Source organism: Lineus longissimus, chromosome 14 (assembly GCF_910592395.1).
Source record: "Lineus longissimus chromosome 14, tnLinLong1.2, whole genome shotgun sequence".
In the NCBI taxonomy this organism is placed as follows: Eukaryota; Metazoa; Nemertea; class Pilidiophora; order Heteronemertea; family Lineidae; genus Lineus; species Lineus longissimus.
The window spans coordinates 9581391-9590956 of record NC_088321.1 but is presented as its reverse complement, the minus strand read 5'-3'; the positions used below and the strand labels follow the sequence as shown (position 1 = coordinate 9590956).

Here is a 9566-nt window from a genome sequence, read left to right as displayed (position 1 = left end):
GGTATTTTTAAGTCCACTGGCACATTGACTTGAAAGTTTGTCTTCATCAGATTTGCCCTTTTACCTACGCGCCCTGAAAAATTGTTTTTTCTTTTCAAAGCTGATGGGATGTTTGGTAGTTTGGTGGTTGCCAGCTTTTGGATGGGTTTTTTTTTGGTGGTCTGTTTTGAAGAATTTAGCACAGTCAAGCCAGAATCAATATCACAACCAGCCTTCAGGCGATCAAGTTGTTCTTGGAGCACTGCCTGGAAATTGTTCAAGTCCTCCTCATCAGTAATGTCATACACCATATTCTTCAGTGTTGAAAGGTACTCCACACATTTTGAGACAGTCGTCATCTTCGGGTAAGTCTTTAATGGAATTTGAGGCAACACTTCAACTTCACAATCACTGTTTTCATTTGTCATGGAAGAAGAATCAGATGGTTGAGGAGAAACAGACGGTATCGGTGATACTGATTCGGATACAGCCGCAACCTCTTCTTTCGACCTAAATATGACATGATTGTCAATACTTAGGAATGGCGAATTCATGTACCAGGCTGGTAAGGAATTCCATGCGTAACCTTTATCAGCATTCCAAATAGCAAAAAAATGCTTGCAGGGTCAGAAAGTCAAGGCAAAGTCAGGACAGGTGCATGATGGAGACTCAGAGTCCATCCCATGGTTAACTTCATAGCAGTTTCTACCATCCTCACTTATCACTCTGAATTTTCCTGGTTCACTGGACTGGTCACCAGAGAGTTCAACACCTGATGAATTGGTATAGCGTTTCTTGCAGTGCTCAATAAACTGCTTGGGTCGCTCATGAAGGAAACGTGGCAGCACGTCTTCCTTGTACCCCCTGTACTCTGATGAGGACACACTGTTCATATCAATGTAGCTGAAAAAAGAAAGAAATCCAATCGTCATGAAATAAACCAATCAAGAGCTCATTGTCGAATTCATCCTCCAACAGCTTTGAACACCTTGATGTGTGTGAGCATTGGTAAGGGTATCAGGAAGCAGTGTCTTCGAAATCCCGCTGGGTTATTTCTGTATTGATGTCATAATAATAGATAATAACTAGCAAGTCACAGTATCTTCTGGGAATTTGGACCCTGATAAATTATGATTGAACTCAAATGAGACTTTTGTCAATTGGCAACTGAACAAAAACCATGACCGGGTGGGCGTAAAAGACATGGACAGAAATTTACAATGACATCACACAAAGACCAAAGCATAGCAACCAACACCAAAGCATAGCAACCAAAGACCAATGCACAGACAAGAGGATGCATACACGTGCACAACACGTCGATAAAATGTGCATAATAACATCTTCAATAAAATACCTTTTCAAATTGCTGAGACTGGAATGCAAAAAGAATATATTAAAGTGTTGTTGATCTGCCATTACATTTATCACTCATGCGATATATCATTATCTGCACCCCTGCAAATTACTATTGGGCTCAAAAATGACTTACTGCTCAAGTCTCTCCGGTAGAAACTCCTTGATCAATGTGGTCAACATCTTTGACAGCGACTTCTCACTATAGTGCTTCAGATATGTGTGTTTGAACAGTTTATTTTGTCGCTCCAGACCATTGTTTGTTCGAACCTGAACCAAGAATCGACCATTCTGGAAAGCCTGTACCCATCTCTGAAATAGTGAGAACAAAGATTCAATACACAGACAAGCTGGAAGCATCCTCCTATATTGCCGCGTCTAAAATAAAAGATTCAGTAAACACTTAAGTTTCAATCATGTGTGAAAACGACATCATAATTTTTGTTGTTGCGCGAGTACCTGGTACTGATCACATCCCCTCTCATAAAAAGAATTTGATCAACCAAAATGGGTGCCATTTTTGTTTTAACTTACCTCTGACACAGACAGCCATTGTTTCGAAAACCAAGATTGGAAAGCATCCGCTGTTTTCCAAATTTCAGTTGACTGCAACTTCTTCACATTTCGGTCAAACTGGTCTTCATCTTTTGAGTGAGCAATCCTACGCAGGTGGGCAAGAACTTCCTTTTGGCAGTGAGACACTCCATTCGTTTTGGTTACTGTCCAACGTTCCCAGGCTTGTTCTCTGTGGAAGTCACAAATGTAGATCTTTGTATCTGTAAAATAATGATATCCTGTACATTTTTGGAAAGTGGAGAATGTGTGCAGACCGAGTTGTCTATTCAAAGGTTTTCTATAAACCAATTCCCCAGACAAGTACTCGAAGTGTCTGGCTGATCTCAAATGTGACGACTGTCAGTAAGTTGACACCTCCCAACCGTCAATGGGCTGATATTTCCAGTAGATTTTGAAACAAAAACTGCTTAACATCAGCCCCTTTAATAACCATGCAGTCGGGGTGGGGGAGGGTATAATTGTTTTTTAAAACGATGAACCATGAAAACTCACCAGGAAACATTCCATAATTGCTGCAATCTCCGTAGATGAGTTATCAACCATGAAATATTTCGGACGCCATTCTGGCCCTGTCCAGCCTTTCAATACAGATAGACCACGCTTTATTGAGTCAGTTCCTTCATCCAGGATGCAGAAAGATCCCACAACTTGATAGTCTACGTTGGTCTTGACTGCCAGGAAGAACAGAGGGATGGAGTACTTCGTCGTCTTGTAGGTGGCATCCAGCAGGCTAAGTTCATTGCCATAACGAAGCAGAAGCCTTTTTTGCCAGGCAGTCTGGTGCGCGAATATGAACCCCTTCTTCCCTGTCAAAATTACACCTTCATCTTCATCTTCACCAACTTCTTCATTCTTAGAAGGTGTAACGTCATCTTTATACGGCATGAATAGGAACGAATCTTGAGGAGAAGACTTCTTCCATTCAGCAACCATCAATTGAAGATTCTCCTGATAAACTTTGGCAAGTCTGTGTGTCATAAGCGCGAGGTACTTGTGGTTCCTGATGTCTTTTGATTTTGGGAAGTATCTTCTGTTATTACTCGGTGGCAGAGTCTGATCACGGAACAGTTCATTCTTTACAATAACCCGAGGTGCCTCTTCATTTCCTTCACATTGTTCACACCCTCAGCTACGAGATAACGGATTTGCTGAACCAGACGTTCATCGATGCCTTGCAATATACCAGCACCCTGAAAAGAACAATTTTGGACGCATTGAGTGATTTCAGCAGACAATTACTTAAGAAATTACAGTTGATGAAAATAAACAACAAACAGCGTCGTGACATTGACTTGCTTCAGATGAAACTAAAATCCTAAAGCGCAAAGTTTTTTTCTATGTCAAGAGTTGAACATACATATGTAATCAAATAGAGCATCATAATTACTTATTGTTACTTTTTTTATCTAGAAGTATTAAGGTAGCAGGAAGGGTTGGGCGTTTGTGGTTTCTGAGTCTGAGGGGGTTGGTGTCTGTTGACTGTGCTTTAAGAGAGACTAGGCATGGCGCCAGTCTCTCTTAAAGCACAGTCAACAGGCATTTGGTCTCAGTATTTGGGTTTTGATTGCCATGACTGTACCCCTGTAAAACTAAAAGTCAGAGGAGGAGAAGTTTGGAATGATGAAAGCATTGAAGAAGAAGAAATGTTATTATTGAGGAAAGCAAAATTTATTATGAGACTAGAAGGCAGTGTCCTGACTTGGATTATTTTGAAAATGGCGGTCTGAACACATTAAAAGGTGGAACATGGCATTTTATCGACTTTGAAGTGTTCCGCAGTTAAAGGGAGACTATAGGCAGCAGCTAGGTAGGCAAGATAAAGTCATACAAATTTGCCAATAGGGGTCAGTCATATCTCTAGGCATGGCGCCAGTCTCTCTTAAAGCACAGTCAACAGGCATTTGGTCTTAGTATTTGGGTAAGTACAGAATCAAGGCAGCTCAGAGAGCAATGATTGAACGATGCTGTGGACAAGTCCAAGGATACTGCATCAGTCACGACCAACTTCTCATCAGAAAGCGTCACCACCAGCATATTCAATGTTCAGTTCCAACCTGTACCAGTCCAATGCACGCCTGTCATGGTCAGCAGTGGTCAGCTTAGCGCGATATGGAACATTCTTCCGAAACTCAAGCGAGGGACGTCTGCTCATTAGCCTATCTCACGCACTGCTCCTTCTTGTCAAACATCGTAGTGAAATCGTGGTACAGTGGGGCGTCCTCGAGGATTGCAGCTGGTCGGACAGACGTGAGGTGGAATGTGGGCGGCTGCACTTCTTCGTTGATGTGCGATGGCAGATAGCACAGTTGTTGCGTTGCATGACAGCTGAAAGTGAATGTGATATCATAGAACTGAGGCGTTTGCAATGAGACTATAGGTGAAGTAGAAGCAAGGAGTGAAATGGGCCATCTTCCAGTGACTAATATACAGAGTAAGGGCACTGGGTGTTGTTAGATTCAGCATTGAATGTATTCCTCGTACAAGCGTGAATAGTGTGGACATACAGTGAGAGGTGAGAGACCCCTATTGACTACTTCTTGTAACTTTATCTTGGATATTATATTAGTATTGAACTTCTAGCCATGGAATATGAAGAAATTGAAGTTGTAGGCATGGAATATGAAAAATTATTCAACGGTGAAAGACATTATTCCATGAGGCTTTGCCGTGATCGCAAAGAACGCGACGCGATTGGTTCACATGCTAATGAGGTATGATAATGATAATTACCTCTATAATGCTACTTGGATAGCGACTGTGTCGTTGATTGCAACAGTGGTCTATGTCAATGTGTGCCTGTAATGTCAATGAAGTATGATGAGGTGATGACGATAGTGCAATTATTGAATATTGGCAAGAGATCATACTACAACATAGGTCTTGTTTTTGACAGATGACTGTGCGACATTCCCATTGGGTCTTGTTAGAGTCAGCGCTGCATGTATTCCTTGTACAAGCTTGAATAGTTGTGACAGACTTTGAGGGGTGAGAGACCCCTATCGGCTACTTCGTCTAACTTTATCTTGCCTACCTAGCTGCTAGCAATAGTGCCCCTTTATCAAGAGTGAAACCCACTGTGCGGGGCTAAGAAATTACCTTTATAATCCTAGTTGGATAACCACTGTGTAGATGATTTGAAGAGTGCTCTGTGGATGTGTGCCTGTAATGTCAATGAAAGTATCATGAGGTGATGACGATAGTGGAATGACGAAATATTGGAAAGAGATCTATTCCTAGAAGAACATATGTCCTGTTTTGACTAGGTGGTGCATTTTTTAAAATCAGCAGTGAGCACTGCGTGTAACATGGTGGAGGCAGCGGAGATAATAACTGTGTCGAAAGTATTGTTATAGGGCCTTCCCTAGGCCCATGGGGTTAAATTTACAATCCACGATTGAAAAGACCTGGTTTGATCGCATTCAACTATAAGTCCATTGAACAGTTGTGTTCCTTTAGTCAACCGATGACCTTTTGTTGGGCCATGATCGGGGATTGTAAACTGTAAACGTATCATGGACTGGGAGACGGGGGAAACACAAGTGAAATAGACCAAAACAAGTGATTTTGGGGCTTTGGTTTAGACGCATGCGCCACATGCGCCATGCGGGATTATACGGTTCATGTGAACTTGTTGACATCTACATGATCTAGTGCTGTTATTGGTCATGGTTCATGGTAGGCCTAATCATCATGGCTATATGTTTCAGGAAAAGCTCCGAGTAAAATGAACTGCCGATGAATAATGATGTTGTTCATGTTTACCATGTTTACTAGTACATAGCCATAGGGACTAGGGTATGCATGCACTGGCCAGTGCACTTTCTGCACGTCGTCATGGTCATCATGTCATGTACGTGATACCTTGCATATTTTGTTTTTTGAATGCGCATGCTTTTTGGGCAAAATCACTTGTACCAACACTAATGAATAATGTCTTCTTATCCCTATGACTCCATACACAGTGAGGGCATTGTCCCATTCCCATCAAATGGTAACTTATTGTACCGTATTAGGGTGGAAGTTGGGGAGCAGATAGGCCTACCTACCGTTGCACGAACCCCTGTCATAATCAGCAGTGATGAGCTTAGCGCGATATGGAACATTCTTCAGAAACTCAAGCGAGGGAAGTCTGCTCATTAGCATATCTCGCGCACTGCTCCTTCTTGTCAAACATCGTAGTGAAATCGTAATAGAAAACGTCTGGCTTTGCGCCAGACGTTGAGACTAATAAGTGAAGAACTAATAGGTAAAGAACTTCTACTTGCGCGAGACTGCTCTGATAAAATTATCATTGCAGAGACTACGGTGACGTACACATATATTTTTTACAATCAAAAATGCCCTCAAAAGACGACATGGAATGATTATTTTATTGATATTTCCTACTATATACCTTCCAATTATCACTTTATACAAATAGATCGGCGTTAGGTCGCATGCTTTTCTTTCGTGGTGACACTATAAAGCAAAATAGTTGCAACCCCGTAAATGCGCTATAAGTCCAATAATAAGTGACGGTGACCCGTTATAAATGTTTCGCCAGCTTTGCTTTTTTGCCGCTACGCGGCGCGTTGGGCCCTTGCGTCCAGCAAATAAATTTGCCGACCGTAACCTGGTCCTGGACCTCTGTAACACATAGAGACAAGACTTACTGGACCTATCCTATGATTTTCATGCTCATGATCCTTCGGCAGTTCAACATAAATCATGTATTGGCCCTCTGCAGTCCCATTCTTCATAGCTTCTCGGAGTGCAGCTGATGCTTGAGATCGAGTTTTTTTCTTATTGGACAGTACCTGAAAATAAGATAGAGTAAATAGAGTCCTTTTGCCATGGAAATTGTCTTGGGTATGGGTTTTCTTAATGCAATTAGTCAGCCGACCTGTAGCCTAGCTGTAACATCAGCTAAATAGGAGAGAAGTTTTTTTGACTCATCAGCCTACAATCAATATTATTGTTACTGTTACACCTATAAACAAAGTAGCACAAAAATATAAACTGAATGATTCATGATGGTCAACCTGGTTATGTTGCCGTGAAATAGTGTCAAAAGGTGATTTATGAACTGTTTTTGTCAACAAATAATAAAACTAAAGGACTGAAATATTATTGCTTCAATAATGCTGATGCGAAGTATTCAAAAACTTGTTACCAACCGTGTATTTTGGAAATTTGACCACCTCCCTGAAGACAACCTTGGCTGGGCAGTCAACTCTACGACTTGCACGAATACATGATCGTTTGCGAATGGGCTGCGGATGGTCACTCACCTGAAATAATGATACAGGTATTACATAAATGGAAAGCTCAATCTTTCACCATCCCTTAGGCTTAGGCCCAACGATTATTAATATTATGTCATGCCTTGCTTCAAAAACAAGGAAGACAATGCATGTACCTGGTACATTGATTGAAAACTAACAAAATAAGAAATTCACTTGAAGAATTCTTACAGGAAAATAACCAAATTTGGACAAAGATGACATTTCAGTGATTGTTTGTAACATTAACAGTTGACAGATAATAATATTTAGGAAGACAAAACAACCTACATTTACATGACCTTGGTCTCCTTTGGATTTATCATGTGCGGTTTTCTTATGTCTATTTGTTCCATGTTTGCAGTCATAGAATATTGATCTTAGGGTGATGTATGGGGTTCCATCATAGCCAATGCGTTTTCCTTTGTACTGTTGTGTGTCTTCAAAGTAGACTTTCCTTGAAAGAAGACCAGGATCTTTCTTCCAATCTGCAGAAGAAAATTTATCAGAATAAATCTTTTAATGTCTATGAGAGCAGGGCCAGGGCCATGGGGGTTTGTTTGCGGTGTGTGGGAAATGGTCTAATTTGACATACAGAAAAGTTTATTAAACTGATTTTAATCAACGGCACGGACGGAAAGCTGTCACGCCCATAGATTTAGATGACATCGGCCACATAACACAAGCACATAATACAGGGGCTATGTCAGTTGTCACAATGACAATGAAGTGTCATGACATAGATAGATAGGCTAGCCGGCTAGGCCTAGGTCATCTTGACTTTTATGGCTATGCGCGTGTAGTCTAGTATAGTAGCCTATAATTTAGGGTACTGGTAGGCTATAACTGCCTTCATACATAACATGCATGAGTATATAATTAGTTTAGCATGTATATTAGGCCTACATACACTATAGTGTATCATACACTATAGTCTACATACATAGTACCATGTATCATTGTACGTGAATAATTACCTTCACCAAAGCTTTTTTCGCTTTTCCAAACTGTGTATGATGTGGCTGTCAACGTTTCAAAAGAGCACAGTATCTCTTTCGCTCTCTCGCATGAGTTTGCGATGCCGAAATGGCTCGAAACAAACTCATCGAACAGGCCCGCCACTTCTGAATTGGCCGCCATGTTTCATCTGGAGGAAATCCCAAGAATCTATTTTCAAAACGAGGCGGGTACTGTAGGTGATTGCATTTAGCATCTACCTGTTTGCAGTTCAAATGTAAACAAAAATGTATTTTTGGTACTTTTGGTGGCTGGACTTGGGTTTTCCCGCAGTTAGGAGCTGGGGTCAAATTGGTGGTCTATTGTGCTGTTTTAGTCAGAAGTAGCCCTTGATTATGAAGGGATTTTCAAATTAAGGTGACCATGGTCTTTTTATGTGCTCAGCTCACCACAGCTTTCAATACTTGATGTATCTGAAGAGGCGCGGAACCTGACATGGCCTTACCAAGGAGCTGCTCATGGTGCTGAACTTCTAGCTTGCCTGTCGACTAAGTGCCTTTTTGGCCGAGACATTGCTACATGTAGGAGGAGCACACATTTTAAATTAATGGTAGTGATAGTACAGTTGGTTCGAGCCATTTGGAAGCCGATATATGAAGGCCTCTCTGGGTTCTCCTTCTTCTCCTTATAAAAAGGGGCATATTGCTGACTAAGGAACAAGGCATATTGACATTGCCTCATCATCTCTATGGGACCAATTGATATACTTTTATATGCACGCATACATCATGCCATTTCAGGGTCCGAGTCTGTGGACAATTGGTTTGATTAATTTGTCTCTTCGATAATGCTCCTTTATTGCATTAGATTTTCATCACAATTCAATCTATTCAAGATATAGCCAATTTGAACCTGTCTGTGCCAAGGATAGATTGGTTCCCGATCGACTCACTAGGGATACGCAGTAGAGCACAATGTCATGAAAAACGACCCTTTGTATTGTAAATTCCAATCACCTGCAGGACAGGTCAATTTCTCAAAATAAAATTAATTTTGTTGACTTCTGTAATCCCTACCTTATTAAAAAAAAAGACAGTGGTGTTAGTCCCAAACTGGTAATTTCTATTTATTTTGACCTCTGTTAAATCAGGATACCTCTCAATTACAGACAGCATTTTGTATCCTTGTGCTTGTACAACCCAGCCTGGACATACCACAGGTGTCCATGGAGAAGTCTCATCCTCTCTGACACTTCTTTTCTGTAAAGCTACGATACAACATACTGAACTGGGGATATCTTCCGTTGCCTCCTGTAATATTTACATACCATGGCTGATTAGTTCAATCATATTTCATCCAGCTGGCAGCTCTGCATTGAAAATTTTAGTGGTATAACGTGTTCTCTTGACCTTCAAACAGTAGTATAAAGCCGATATT

The 9566-nt window shown here is 41.0% G+C and overlaps 1 pseudogene; it reads right to left on the bottom strand.

Moving 5' to 3' along the window:
* Nucleotides 1–605: 605 nt before the first annotated feature.
* On the bottom strand, nucleotides 606–8312 carry LOC135498662 (uncharacterized; annotated as a pseudogene).
* Between the last annotated feature and the right edge of the window lie 1254 nt (nucleotides 8313–9566).